Source organism: Gobius niger, assembly GCF_951799975.1.
Source record: "Gobius niger genome assembly, chromosome: 24".
Classification (NCBI taxonomy): Eukaryota; Metazoa; Chordata; class Actinopteri; order Gobiiformes; family Gobiidae; genus Gobius; species Gobius niger.
In genome coordinates, this window is record NC_136875.1 from 13,987,885 (window position 1) to 14,004,184 (window position 16,300).

Consider the following 16,300-nt stretch of genomic DNA (forward strand, 5'->3'; position numbering starts at 1 on the left):
CGGAGCGCCTCCTTCAAACTGGATATTTCAGCCTGAACCCGCTGGTCCAGAACTAAACGCCCCCCCCTTCCCTCGGCCCCGCGGGGGAGCACAAAGCATGCTGGGAGATTCCAGACCCCCGTCAGTCTCGCTCTTATCTGCGCTGACAAAGACCGCTCACCTGAAGCCGCGGCGCTTTTTCACCGCGAATGTTAAAGCGGGACGAGTTCACCGGAGTCCAGGCCACAGGAGGGAGCGCTGGGACCAGGAGAACTCGGGACGGGGGGGGGGGGGTTAGGCTTAAAGAGGCTCGGCATCGGGAAAGACACGACATGTTTAAGGAGAGACGAGGAGCTGGAGGAGGAGAGAAAAGGACAGGTATTAGACTCATTTTAACACCAGGGAAAATGTTCATGTTTTTATACAACTTTTATGTGGAAATCATGGTTTTATTTTGTTTAAAGAGGGAGTATTCTGCTTTTTTCAGTCCCATAGCACCAGTCTATATCTCACTACAATGATGACAAACCTTCTGTTGGTCTGTAAATGCAGTAAATTAGAATAACTGCCTTGTATAAAATGTCTCTCTCAAAATGGCTGTAGTGAATGTCTTGAAATCGGCCTCTGTCTCTTTAAGAACCTCTGAGCCTTTAGACACGCCCCCTCCACACGCTGTCTGTGGCATCAGTGGGGAGGGGGTTCTGCTGAGGAGCAGTGGTTGGTCACTCGGCTGGTGACGAAAGCTCGGAGGCGTCTCCAGGAGGTGGGGGCGTTCCTAGGAGGACTCAGGCAAACCTATCCCTAAAATGGCCGCCATCAGAGTTTTTACAGATTACTCAAAAATACATGAATGTGCCAAGGCAACACTTCAGGCATGTTTTTAATGAGGGAGCGACATAATAACATGATGGAAAGCTTGAAAAAGTCAATTTAGCATAATACCCCCTTTAAATATTCACTAAAAGTTCTTGAATTTGGTATTACAGGGAAAATAAATTCAAATGTTGCCTTGTTTTTTCCAACCTTAATAAAAATGACATTAGATTTATTGGTTTATTTGGTCGGGACAGTGCATGTTAATGAACATATGGGACTCATGCATGTAAACACACCACACTGGACTGTAGCCATGGGATCATTTCCATCTGTCGTCCCTCATGTGAACTCTCAAACACTCTCATTCATCCTGCCCTATTGTACATGTTTTTAGTGGCAGACACGGGGAGAACATGCAAACTCCACACAGAAAAGCCCCGTCCAGGTGGGAATCGAACCCGGGACCTTCTAGCTGTGAAGCGAGAGCGCTAACCACTGTGCTGCTGTACTGGGATATTTAAAAATCCCTCTGAAAATCCTTCTATTAATATATATATTTAATGATATATATTATTTTTGCCCTGAGCTCTCCTGCAAACTGAATTCTCGCTGTATTTGTAAATTCACACAAACACAGAAGAATCCATCTCGTCTCACACCAGTCGAACTTGAACATAGACGAGTGTGTTCAGTCATGCAAAGAGACCAAAGATGTTGTTAGCCTTTAGCCTCTCCTCCTCTGTGGGGCCAAACAGGGGTGAAGTTACACGATCCAAGTACAGTTTCACAAAATTAAACATGTCGATTTTCTCAGCAGTTAAAAAGGGGAACTATCAAGGCCATGGGAACCCAGGGTGCTGAAGGTGCTGCAGCCCAATAAAAACATATTTTTATTTTGGAGCTTTTGTTTATGGACCGCGGCGATAAACTCCCCATATATTATACTTATATCCTGATATAAGTATAAGTATATATCTTATTTCTAGTGGGTGCGGGTAAGAACATATCTCAGTCTGGAGAAACTGTGGCCTGTTCCTTTTAAACCAGAGCGATTCCAGATTGATTCCCCTTGAGATGAGAGAGAAAAGGGAGACAAAACATTTAACCCCTTAACTCCCACCTGAACCGAGCACATTTCAGTCCAAAAGCTTCTGGAAAAAAGCTGTGAAAAAGCAACAAAACTGAGACGAAAACAATGATGGAAATGTGACAAAAAAGTGAGAAAACATTGATGAAAAAGTGGCAAAAATGTGATTAAAAAAAAATGGATGAAATGTTTTTTAAAATGTGACAAAGAATGGCAAAAATGTGATAAAATTATGACAAAAAAAGTACAAAAAATTGACAAAAAATTACAAAAAATGTGACAAAAATTTGATAAAACATTGACAAAAAAGTGGCAAAAATTTATGAAAAAGTGGCAAAAATTTCACAAAAATGTCACAAGAAATTGACAAAAAATTGACGAAAAAATGACAAAATGTGACAAAAAAAATGACAAAAAATTGATAAAAAACTGATGAAAAAAATCAAAAAATTGACAAAATTTTGACAAAAAATGTGACAAAAATTTGATAAAACATTGACAAAAAAGTGACGAAAAATGAATGAAAAAGTGGCAAAAATGTCACAAGAAATTGACAAAAAATTGACGAAAAAATGACAAAAAATTGATAAAAAACTGCTGAAAAAAATAAAAAATGTGACAAAAAATGACAAAAAATTGATAAAAAACTGCTGAAAAAAAATAAAAAATGTGACAAAAAATGACAAAAATGTGATACAAATATGACAAAAAAATTGACAAAAAATGACCAAAAATTGACAAAAAATTGATGATTTTTTTTTTTTTAAATGTGACAAAAATGTGATAAAAATATATAAAAAAAATTACCAAAAATGGACAAAAAATTACAAAAAAATTACAAAAAATGTGACAAAAAATGGATAAAAAATTGACCAAAAAATGACCAAAAATGTGCAAAAATGAGTTGAATAACCAACAAAAAATGATGGAAACAAATCTGACATGAGGAAAAAGATCCTCTCGGTTCAGGCGGGAGTTAAGAGAAGGAGTCTCTGCAACTCGGACTGACCATGCGATTACAAAGAGCCGATCTGACCGGCCTGGAGACTCGAGCCGGCGCCGGTCACAGAGACGTCTCCGAGACCATCAGCTGAGATCAGTCTGGGCTGAGCTGAAAAGGTTGAGAATCTTCCACAGAAGCACAAAAGTGTCTTTTTCCTGATCCGTCTCTCCACGCGCTGCTGTCCCAGAGCGTCCCCGTCTGGCCCTGCTTGTCCATTCCCGGCGCCTCCTCCGTCCATCAGGCCAATCTGCTCCATCTGCGACTCCCTCAAATAAACACAACAATCACATCGAAATTCTGCCGCTTCTCCACCCGCCTCTTTTCCAATCTGACGCTCGGCGGGCAGATAGGGAGCCGGACTCTCGGGAGGACTGAGCGAAAACACTCCAGCGCTCCAGCAGTCAGTCAACGTGACGGAGGAGAACTGGGCGCCGGCGATGGAGGGTCAGGGGTAAATAAACCACAAATGCTGATTTCAGGAGAGCGAGGTGTGAAAGAGAGACAGAGGAGCTAAGAGAAGAAACCGCCAAAAGACGATCTTCATTAAAGCTTTAAGTCCAGACGCTGCAGGTGAACAGGGGAAATAAAACAATGTGAGGAGATAATCTGCGCCCATTTATCAATTTGAATTTTGAATGACTCGTCCACTCACTCATTTAACCTCTTGAATTTTTTCGTAAATTTTTTATCAAATTTTTGTCTTTTTTTTGGTAACATTTTTGTCTTTTTTTGTCATTTTTTGTCAATTATTTGTCATTTTTTGGTCAAATTTTTATCATATTTTTTGTATTTTTTGTCACATTTTGGTCATTTTTTTTGTCACATTGTTTTTCATTTTTTCGTAAATTTTTTATCACATTTTTGTCATTTTTTGTCATATTTTTGTAATTTTTTTTGTCATTTTTTCACATTTTTATCATTTTTTTTGTCTTTTTTTGTCACATTTTTGTCTTTTTTTTGTCACATTTTAATCATTTAATCATTTTTTTGTCAATTATTTGTAATTTTTTTTGTAGATTTTGTAGATTCATTTGCAGATGATGTTGTTCTGTTGGCTTCAACAAACCAGGACCTTCAGCTGCTCTGGTTTGCAGCCGAGTGTGAAGCGGCCGGGATGAGGATCAGCACCTCCAAATCTGAGGCCCTGGTTCTCCTTCCCCTCTTCAGGTCGGTGGGGAGTCCTTACCTCAAGTGGAGGAGTTCAAGTATCTCGGGGTCTTGTTCTCAGTGAGGGACGGATGGAGCGTGAGATGGACAGACGGATCGGTGCGGCGTCAGCAGTGATGCGGTCGCTGTATCGGTCTGTCGTGGTGAAGAGGGAGCTGAGTCGGGGCAAAGCTCTCGATTTACCGATCGATCTACGTTCCCGCCCTCACCTATGGTCATGAGATTTGGGTCATGACCGAAAGGACAAGATCGCGAATACAAGCGGCCGAAATGAGTTTCCTTCGCAGGGTGGCTGGGGGTGAGGAGCTCAGTTACCCGGGAGGAGCTCGGAGTAGAGTCGCTGCTCCTTTCGACGTGAAGGAGCAGCGACTCCAGCTGAGGTGGCTCGGGCATTTGTTCCGGATGCCTCCTGGTCGCCTCCCGCGGGAGGTGTTCCAGGCATGTCCTAGTGGGACAAGGCCTCGTGGACCCAGGACACGGTGGTGGGACTATGTCTCCGAGCTGGCCTGGTGTCGCCTCGGGGTCAGAACAGCTGGAGGAGGTGTGGCCTCGGGGTCAGAACAGCTGGAGGAGGTGTGGCCTCGGGGTCAGAACAGCTGGAGGAGGTGTGGCCTCGGGGTCAGAACAGCTGGAGGAGGTGTGTGTGGATCGGGAAGTTTGGGCATCTCTGCTGAGACGCTGCCTCCGCGACCCGGCCCCGGATAAAGCGGAAGAAAATGGATGGATGGTATTCAACTCATTTGCGTAACTTTTTCGTCATTTTTTTGTCATTTTTTGTCACATTTTTGTCAATTTTTTATCACATTTATGTCATTTTTTTTGGGTCATTTTTTGTAACATTTTTGTCTTTTATCGTCATTTTTTTAATCATATTTTTATAATTTTTTTGTCATTTTTGTCAATTATTTGTAATCTTTTTGTCAAATTTTATCAGATTTTTGTAATTTTTTTTTAACATTTTTGTAATTTTTTTTGGTCTTTTTTTTCTAACATTTTTTGTCATTTTTTCGTCAATTTTTTATCAATTTTTTGTCATTTTTTTGTCACATTTTTGTCTTTTATCGTCATTTTTTTAATCATATTTTTGGTCATTTTTTCACATTTTTATCATTTTTTTGGGTCTTTTTTTTGTAACATTCTGTCATTTTTTTGGGTCAATTTTTTATCAAATTTTTGTCATTTTTTTGTCACATTTTTATCATTTTTTTTGTCATTTTTTTGTCATTTTTTTGTCAATTATTTGTAATTTGCAGATGATGTTGTTCTGATGGCTGAGACTGCTGCTCCCGCGACCCGGCCCCGGATACAGCGGAAGAAACTGGATGGTATTTTTAATGTTTTTCTGTAGAAAGTGAACTCCCGTGATAATGACGTGTGGAGGAACCATCACGTGGATTCTTACCTTATCTTAAAGTAGTTCCTGGATCCTTTACCTTGAAAAACGGGGGATCAACCTAAGCTCTGGTCACACTACAGGCCGAGCATTTAACTTTTCCGCTGGTTAAGGCGAGACACTGCAGGTGAATGGGGAAAAAATGTATATTTACAGATATCAATTTGAAACTGTTGCTGTCGATCACTGGCATAAATGTGAGAAAAAAATACAGGGCAAGTTTTCTGTCATTTTCATAAAAGAATAAGGTGTTTTATGCCTAAAATGCCCCAAATTTCCCATGTTTTCGGCGGCGAAATCTGAATAATGGACAGAGCTACATTCAAATTTATGGTTTAATTTTATTGATAAATGAGTTGCCAAGACTTTCTCAGAGGGGATTTTGGATTTCTTGTTTAGTTTTAAAATAAGCTGTTTTTTAGTGGAAAAATTTGTAAAAAAAATAATTTTCGCCTCATTTTTTGACATTCAAAACTCAATAAATGGGGCTTAAGGGATTAAATAATAAAAAATCCCTCTGAAAAAATCTTCCAAACATTGTTCAGTCCAAGGCTGGAAAATGTGAAGTCTTTAGGTCCGACTGACGTGGACAAAGTGTCGCCACAATGACAGAAACATGTGTTTGGAGAAAAAGGCCCTTGAAATTGCATTCTCCCATATAAGTCTATGGGGGAACATTGAATCAGCGCAATATTTAAACATGTTATTGTGAAGATTAGGCATGTTTTCTGTTTCCGGGTGAAAGTTTACATGTTCAGAGACCAAATTGGCCCAAAACCTGAAAACTGAAAAAAATGAGTTCTGCCTGTAGTGTCTCCCGTTAACGCAGCTCTATTGTTCTCTCTCTGCACCGCGGCTCAGTGGAGACGTGAGCTCACGATGGTAAAATCCCCACATGGTGCAAAGTAACATTTCCAGTAATTATCTCACAAGAAAAACCAAAACGACTTTACACAGAGACCCCCAAAACCCGCCTAAACCCCGTAATCCACAAGTCCCCCTCCTGTGGCTGCAGACAATGGCGTCTCGCTCAAATCCCCCCGCCGCGTTTTGGATTCGCCTCCGAACAATTTGTCGGCGAGCGGCTTCCCCGGCGCGACCCCGGTGCGACCCCGATCTCCGCCGGTCCCCCCCCCCTCCCCCTCGCTCTGGCCTCGCTCCAGCCGGACAACGGTGGAGCGCGTCCAGCTAATCCCAGACTTCTCTTCCCCTGAATGAGGAATTATCATAAAGTTCTGGCAGGCGGCGGCGCGTTGTCGGTCCAGGCGCCGGCGTGCCAGGACGAGGCGGACGAGGCGGGGGGAGCATTGTTTTCACCTGTCGCCGCCGCGCCAGATCCCGTTCTGTTTTTCCCGGGGCTGCAGGGAGGATGATGCAGGGGGGGGGGGGGGTTTAATTGAAATGTTGGAAGCGTTTTCCCCGCGTTGGACGAGGTTTTTTTTTCACTCTGACAATCTGGGAAACAATTAACACGACTTTTTCTACAACTGCGGAACTTAGTGCGAACAAAGACGAGCGGAACGAAGACTAAACCGGAGCTAATGGGAGCAACGCGACAGTTCCAGGAGACAACGCTGAGCTGCAGTCGCTCCAGGTCCAGGTCCAGGTCCAGGAGACAGTACTGTGAGCTGCAGTCGCTCCAGGTCCAGGTCCAGGTCCAGGAGACAGTACTGAATTTTGAATGACTCGTCCACTCGCTCATTTAAGCTCTTAACTCCCGCCTGAACCGAGAGGATCTTTTTCCTCACGTCATCAGATTTTTTTTCCATCATTTTTTTGTTGGGTATTTAACTCATTTTTGTAACTTTTTGGTCATTTTTTTGTCACATTTTTATCTTTTTTTTTGTCTTTTTTTGTAACATTTTGTCATTTTTTTGTCCATTTTTTATCATATTTTTGTCATTTTTTTGTCCATTTTTTATCACATTTTTGTCATTTTTTTGTCCATTTTTTATCACATTTTTGTCATTTTTTTGTCCATTTTTTATCATTTTTTTGTCCATTTTTATCACATTTTTGTCATTTTTTTGTCCATTTTTATCATTTTTTGGTCACATTTTTTGTTTGCAGCTGATTTAACCTCTTAACTCCCGCCTGAACCGAGAGGATCTTTTTCCTCACGTCATCAGATTTTTTTTCCATCATTTTTTTGTTGGGTATTCAACTCATTTTTGTAAGTTTTTTGTCATTTTTTTGTCACATTTTTATCTTTTTTTTTGTCTTTTTTTGTAACATTTTGTCATTTTTCGTCATTTTTTTTTAATCACATTTTTGTCATTTTTTCCACATTTTTATCATTTTTTGTCTTTTTTTCACATTTTTATCTTTTTTTTGTCTTTTTTTGTAAAATTTTGTCATTTTTTTTGTCAATTTTTTATAATTTTTTTTGTCATTTTTTGGTCATTTTTTCACATTTTTCACATTTTTTTGTCTTTTTTTGTAACATTTTGTCATTTTTTTATCAATTTTTTCACATTTTTTTTGTCTTTTTTTCACATTTTTATCATTTTTTGTCTTTTTTTCACATTTTTATCTTTTTTTGTCTTTTTTTGTAACATTTTGTCATTTTTTTGGTCATTTTTTAATCAATTTTTTCACATTTTTTTTGTCTTTTTTTTCACATTTTTATCATTTTTTGTCTTTTTTTCACATTTGTATCTTTTTTTTGTCTTTTTTTGTAACATTTTGTCATTTTTTTGGTCAATTTTTTAGCAATTTTTTGTCTTTATTTTTGTCTTTTTTTCACATTTTTATCATTTTTTTGTCTTTTTTCACCTGTCGCCGCCGCGCCAGATCCCGTTCTGTTTTTCCCGGGGCTGCAGGGAGGCTGATGCGTGGGGGGGGGGGGGGGGTTTAATTGAAATGTTGGAAGCGTTTTTCCCGCGTTGGACGAGGTTTTTTTTTCACTCTGACAATCTGGGAAACAATTAACACGACTTTTTCTACAACTGCGGAACTTAGCGCGAACAAAGACGAGCGGAACGAAGACTAAACCGGAGCTAATGGGAGCAACGAGACAGTTCCAGGAGACAACGCTGAGCTGCAGTCGCTCCAGGTCCAGGTCCAGGAGACAGTACTGAGCTGCAGTCGCTCCAGGTCCAGGTCCAGGAGACAGTACTGTGAGCTGCAGTCGCTCCAGGTCCAGGTCCAGGAGACAGTACTGTGAGCTGCAGTCGCTCCAGGTCCAGGTCCAGGAGACAGTACTGTGAGCTGCAGTCGCTCCAGGTCCAGGTCCAGGAGACAGTACTGTGAGCTGCAGTCGCTCCAGGTCCAGGTCCAGGAGACAGTACTGTGAGCTGCAGTCGCTCCAGGTCCAGGTCCAGGAGACAGTACTGTGAGCTGCAGTCGCTCCAGGTCCAGGTCCAGGAGACAGTACTGTGAGCTGCAGTCGCTCCAGGTCCAGGTCCAGGAGACAGTACTGAGCTGCAGTCGCTCCAGGTCCAGGAGACAGTACTGTGAGCTGCAGTCGCTCCAGGTCCAGGAGACAACGCTGAGCTGCAGTCGCTCCAGGTCCAGGTCCAGGAGACAGTACTGTGAGCTGCAGTCGCTCCAGGTCCAGGTCCAGGAGACAGTACTGTGAGCTGCAGTCGCTCCAGGTCCAGGTCCAGGAGACAATACTGTGAGCTGCAGTCGCTCCAGGTCCAGGAGACAGTACTGTGAGCTGCAGTCGCTCCAGGTCCAGGTCCAGGAGACAGTACTGAGCTGCAGTCGCTCCAGGTCCAGGAGACAGTACTGTGAGCTGCAGTCGCTCCAGGTCCAGGTCCAGGAGACAATACTGTGAGCTGCAGTCGCTCCAGGTCCAGGAGACAGTACTGTGAGCTGCAGTCGCTCCAGGTCCAGGTCCAGGAGACAGTACTGTGAGCTGCAGTCGCTCCAGGTCCAGGTCCAGGAGACAGTACTGTGAGCTGCAGTCGCTCCAGGTCCAGGTCCAGGAGACAGTACTGTGAGCTGCAGTCGCTCCAGGTCCAGGTCCAGGAGACAGTACTGAGCTGCAGTCGCTCCAGGTCCAGGAGACAACGCTGAGCTGCAGTCGCTCCAGGTCCAGGAGACAGTACTGTGAGCTGCAGTCGCTCCAGGTCCAGGTCCAGGAGACAGTACTGAGCTGCAGTCGCTCCAGGTCCAGGTCCAGGAGACAGTACTGTGAGCTGCAGTCGCTCCAGGTCCAGGTCCAGGAGACAATACTGTGAGCTGCAGTCGCTCCAGGTCCAGGAGACAGTACTGTGAGCTGCAGTCGCTCCAGGTCCAGGTCCAGGAGACAGTACTGTGAGCTGCAGTCGCTCCAGGTCCAGGTCCAGGAGACAATACTGTGAGCTGCAGTCGCTCCAGGTCCAGGAGACAGTACTGTGAGCTGCAGTCGCTCCAGGTCCAGGAGACAGTACTGTGAGCTGCAGTCGCTCCAGGTCCAGGAGACAGTACTGTGAGCTGCAGTCGCTCCAGGTCCAGGTCCAGGAGACAGTACTGTGAGCTGCAGTCGCTCCAGGTCCAGGTCCAGGAGACAGTACTGAGCTGCAGTCGCTCCAGGTCCAGGAGACAGTACTGTGAGCTGCAGTCGCTCCAGGTCCAGGTCCAGGAGACAGTACTGTGAGCTGCAGTCGCTCCAGGTCCAGGTCCAGGAGACAATACTGTGAGCTGCAGTCGCTCCAGGTCCAGGTCCAGGAGACAGTACTGTGAGCTGCAGTCGCTCCAGGTCCAGGAGACAGTACTGTGAGCTGCAGTCGCTCCAGGTCCAGGAGACAGTACTGAGCTGCAGTCGCTCCAGGTCCAGGTCCAGGAGACAATACTGTGAGCTGCAGTCGCTCCAGGTCCAGGTCCAGGAGACAGTACTGTGAGCTGCAGTCGCTCCAGGTCCAGGAGACAGTACTGTGAGCTGCAGTCGCTCCAGGTCCAGGAGACAGTACTGTGAGCTGCAGTCGCTCCAGGTCCAGGAGACAGTACTGAGCTGCAGTCGCTCCAGGTCCAGGTCCAGGAGACAATACTGTGAGCTGCAGTCGCTCCAGGTCCAGGTCCAGGAGACAGTACTGTGAGCTGCAGTCGCTCCAGGTCCAGGAGACAGTACTGTGAGCTGCAGTCGCTCCAGGTCCAGGAGACAGTACTGTGAGCTGCAGTCGCTCCAGGTCCAGGAGACAGTACTGAGCTGCAGTCGCTCCAGGTCCAGGTCCAGGAGACAATACTGTGAGCTGCAGTCGCTCCAGGTCCAGGTCCAGGAGACAGTACTGAATTTTGAATGACTCGTCCACTCGCTCATTTAACCTCTTAACTCCCGCCTGAACCGAGAGGATCTTTTTCCTCACGTCATCAGATTTTTTTTCCATCATTTTTTTGTTGGGTATTCAACTCATTTTTGTAACTTTTTTGTCATTTTTTTTGTCACATTTTTATCATTTTTTTGTCTTTTTTTGTAACATTTTGTCATTTTTTTGTAGATTTTTTGTCAATTATTTGTCATTTTTTTGTAGATTTTGTAGATTCATTTGCGGATGATGTTGTTCTGTTGGACCTTCAGCTGCTCTGGTTTGCAGCCGAGTGAGAAGCGGCCGGGATGAGGATCAGCGCCTCCAAATCCGAGGCCATGGTTCTCCTTCCCGTCTTCAGGTCGGTGGGGAGTCCTTACCTCAAGTGGAGGAGTTCAAGTATCTCGGGGTCTTGTTCTCAGTGGGGGACGGATGGAGCGTGAGATGCAGGAGACAATACTGTGAGCTGCAGTCGCTCACATTTACACCTGTGACGAGTGTGAAGCAGAGTTCATTTTGTCGACTAAAATATTTAGTCTTAATTTTAGTCAAAGTGATATTTTTGTCGACTAAAATTGGACTAAAACTAAATTAAAAGTTTCTCATGAGACTAAAACGATGACTAAAATGTCCTGATATTTTAGTCGACTAAAATAAGACTAAATAAAAATGAAAAGGAGAGACTAAAATCATCCAAACTTCTATTGAGCGTCTGAAAGAACCTCAGATCATGTAAATTCTCTGCCAAATGAACAGCTTTGAGCTTTGTTCATGTGGAGCAGAAACATGAAGTCGAGGACCACGATTAAATATGATTATAATGAATATTATCAATGCAAAGTCGAAAAATTAGTCTTATATTTAGTCGACTAAAATTACTTGCAGGCTCAAACCCTCCACCACGTTAAGGCGGCGGCTCCAGGAGGGGACAACACAAAACATTTCTGCGCACACCCAACTGTGATATCTTCTCTCAAATATTGGTAAAATGTTCGGAGACGTGTGTGTGTCCTGGGTCTTCAATAGGACAAGCCCGGAACACGGCCAGGAGGCTCCGGGACTCTACTCCGAGCTCCTCTCGGGCAACTTAGCTCCTCTGGAAAAATGGCATACCGTAAATTCTCTAATACTGGCCTGTATTCCATTAGCGGCCGGGTCTCCGACAGGGGCCAGGTCTCCGACAGGGGCCGGGTCTCCGACAGAGGCCGGGTCTCTGACAGGGGCCGGGTCTCCGACAGGGGCCGGGTCTCTGACAGGGGCCGGGTCTCCGACAGGGGCCGGGTCTCCGACAGAGGCCGGGTCTAACAGGGGCCGGGTTCGCGGCTGGCGGAGGCAAATTAAAGCCGGTCTCTAAAACAGGCCGGGGCTTTTATTAGAAACTATAGCAGTAGAAATATTCCCCATGTTAGGAATTTGTCTCATACTGGTGTAAATGAAAACTCACGTGCAGGAAGTAACAAACTGAACCCGGGCCGAGGGCGACGCTGCGGAGGAGCTGATCCGAGCGTAACTTTGACACAGATTTAGCCACTTTTCAAACCTCCTGTGACGATATTTGGAAACAGGGCAACAAATGTTTGTGACCCTCCAGGGTTTTAATAAAGTCTCCATCGCGTCTTCAAAGCACGTCCAGCTGCTCCGGGTGCAGGTCAGTCCCACGCCTCAAAATAACTCCTCCCATCAGCGCGAGCGTCTCGTCTTCTCTCGGGCAGTGTTAATTTTGTCGACTATAATATTTAGTCTTAATTTTCAAAGTTCAAAGTGATATTTTTGTGACTAAAATTGGACTAAAACTAAATTAAAAGTTTCTCATGAGACTAAAACTGTGACTAAAATGTCCAGATATTTTAGTCGACTAAAATAAGACTAAATGAAAATGAAAAGGAGAGACTAAAATCATCCAAACTTCTATTGAGCCTCAGATCATGTAAATCCTCTGTTAAAGGATCAGCTCTGAGCTTTGTTCATGTGGAGCAGCTCCATGAAGCAGAGGAACAAGATTAAATATGATTATAATGAATATTATCAATGCAAAGTCGACTAAAATTACTTGCAATTTTAGTCGACTAAAACTAGACTAAAATTGAAGATATTTTTTTGACTAAAACTAGACTAAAATCGACTTACATTTTCGTCAAAAGACTAAAACTAAATTAAAATATGTTGTCAAAATTAACACTTCTCTCGGGTCAGTCTCATGATCGATCACAAACACAAACGCTCCGTCTAAACTCGCCTTTTACACAAGATAACTACAAATAATCCGGTCCGCGGTAAAAACGAAACAGAAACCTGCAGTGACACTGATGTCAAAGCTCCGCTAACAGCAACAAAACACTTCCTGTTGTCCCGACAAAATAAAAGGCGTCGATGTTCCAGCCGCTGGGAGAGGGTTTGAAATGTTCATTAATAAATGAACCTCATATTTTAGGTGCAAATGGACACAAATCTCGTTTTTCTTTGTTTTCCTGGTCGCCCGTTTTGCTCAAATAGAAATAAATGCCTGTCTCTAATTGTGGCCTGGTTCTAATAAAGGCCTGGTCCTAGATGCCCTTGAGTAAATAAAGAACCCGGACTATATTAGAGCATTTACGGTAATTGCACAATTTTACCAAATGACAAGGGCAGATGGAAACAAAACAGTTTTCATTATAATCTCCAGAGCAGTGGAATCTAAACAGTGACATTTCTCTGTTGTTTTAGACAAACATGTTATTGAAGCCCACATGTAAAGCAGAGAGTTAAGAGTTCCAGGCCTGTTTGAGGGCAGACCGTTGCTTTATTCCTGGATGATTCTCCCAGACCTCAGTTATCGAGCTGAAGTCTGCAGCTACACATACGGCAGCTCCAAACCTTTGTTCTGCTGCAAAAAGGAGCAGTTAGAAAGATCAATAAGAAAGGTTAGCGAGAGCACACCAGCCCTTTCCTGAAAACAGACTCACATTTAAGGACCTGCTCCACTGCAGAGCTAAACACAGAACTTTACCAGAGCTATTTTTCTGCACAGGCCAGAAAATAATTCGTTACGCGGAGCTTCTCGTCGTATTTATCTCGGAAAAAAGCCAGAATGAAGCGGAGAAAGACACAGCAGGTCCATGAGCTGCAGAGCCGGACGTTAGAGGCGACTTTCGGTTTCGCCGTTTCACTGTAGAGCCAGGGTGAGGTTTAAAGGAACAGGCCACGGTTTTTCCACACTGAGATATGTTCTTACCTGAGCTTAGACGAGTTCATGTGTATCTGTCTGGTCTTCACGCGTGTCCTCAGTCACGTAAACACAGCACGGACGGCGTTAGCGTTTAGCCTCTCCTCCTCTATAGCTCCAAAACAGGTGAAGATAGAAGCTACCGAGCTCTTCCACGTTTTCCCTGTTTAACCCCTTAACTCCCGCCTGAACCGAGCACATTTTCTCAGGTTTGGCTTTACCCCAATCCAAAAGCTTCTGGAAAAAAGGTGTGAAAATAGCGACAGAACTGAGACGAAAAAAATGATGGAAATGTGATAAAAAAGTGAGGAAACATTGATGAAATTGATGAAAAAATGACAAAAATGTGACAAAAAAAATACAAAAATGTGATAAAAATTTGACCAAAAAAATGACAAAAATGTGACAAAAAAATACAAAAAAGTGATAAAAATGTGACAAAAAATGACAAAAATGTGATAAAAATGTGACAAAAAAATGACAAAAATGTGACAAAAAAAATACAAAAATGTGATAAAAATGTGATAAAAATTTGACAAAAAAATGACAAAAATGTGACAAAAAAAATACAAAAATGTGATAAAAATGTCACAAAAAAATGACAAAAAATGTGATAAAAATGTGACCAAAAAAATGACAAAAATGTGACAAAAAAAATACAAAAATGTGACAAAAATGTGATAAAAATTTGACCAAAAAAATGACAAAAATGTCACAAAAAAATGACAAAAAATGTGACAAAAAAATGACAAAAATGTGACAAAAAAAATACAAAATGTGATGAAAATGTCACAAAAAAATGACAAAAAATGTGATAAAAATGTAATAAAAATGTGATAAAAATGTGACAAAAAATGACAAAAATGTGATAAAAAATTTGACCAAAAAAATGACAAAAATGTGACAAAAAAATACAAAAATGTGACAAAAATGTGATAAAAATTTGACCAAAAAATGACAAAAATGTCACAAAAAAATGACAAAAAATGTGATAAAAATGTAATAAAAATGTGATAAAAATGTGACAAAAAATGTGATAAAATTTGACCAAAAAAATGACAAAAATGTGACAAAAAAATACAAAAATGTGACAAAAATGTGATAAAAAATTGACGAAAAAAATGACCAAAAATTTACAAAAAATGACAAAAATGACAAAAAATTGATAAAAATGTGACAAAAAAATGACCAAAATGTGATAAAAATATGACCAAAAAATGACAAAAATGTGACAAAAAAACAACAAAAAAATGACCAAAATGTGATAAAAATTGGGGAAAAAAATGTGACGAAAATTTGACAAAAAAATGACAAAAAAGTTACAAAAATGAGTTGAATACCCAACAAAAAAATGGAAAAAAAATGTGATGACGTGAGGAAAAAGATCCTCTCGGTTCAGGCGGGAGTTAAGAGGTTAAATATGGTTACGTGAAGTGTTACACGATAAAGTCCACAGATACAGATGCCGTACACACTGTCACGATGCTACACTCGACAGATAAAGCAAATGTAAAGCCCGTTTTCTCTCGTGGACTAACTGTCAGACCGAGGTCCAGCGGAGGTGACGAGGAGGAGCGCCTGTAATGGGATAATTGGTCATCAGAGAGTTTATTCTTCATTAATGATATTGGTGCAAGACTTCGCGATAGATCATCACGGAGCGAAACTCATGACAGACGAGCGCGGAGAAACCATTAGCCAACGCTGAGGAGGAATCACTTCGGACAGTGTTTTATTCCCCAGTTATCCAGAGTGTGGTCGGTTTCTGGAGTTTTCATTCCTGCAGTCTCAGTGGGAGAGAGAGGGAGGAGAGAGAGGGATTAAGGAGAGAGGGAGAGGGGGAGAAGGGAGAGGGTAGAGAGAGGGAGAGGAGGGGAGAGAGAGGAAGGAAAGGGAGAGAGAGAGGAGAAGGGAGAGAGGAAGGAGAGAGAGGGAGAGAGGAAGGAGAGGGAGAGAGACGGAGAGAGTAGAGAGTAGAGAGAGAGAGGGGAGAGAGGAAGGAGAGAGAGGGGGGAGAGGGAGAGAGAGGAAGGAGAGGGAGAGAGAGGGAGAGAGGGGAGAGAGAGAGAGAGGAGAGAGAGGAGAGAGGGGAGAGAGAGGAGAGAGGAAGGAGAGAGAGGAAGGAGAGAGAGGGAGAGAGGAAGGAGAGGGAGAGAGACGGAGAGAGTAGAGAGTAGAGAGAGAGAGGGGAGAGAGGAAGGAGAGAGAGGGGGGAGAGGGAGAGAGAGGAAGGAGAGGGAGAGAGAGGAAGGAGAGGGAGAGAGGGGAGAGAGAGAGAGAGGAGAGAGAGGAGAGAGGGGAGAGAGAGGAGAGAGGAAGGAGAGAGAGGAAGGAGAGAGGGAGAGAGAGGAGGAGGAGTGGGAGAAAGAGGAAGGAGAGGGAGAGAGAGGAAGGAGAGAGAGGGAGAGAGAGGAAGGAGAGA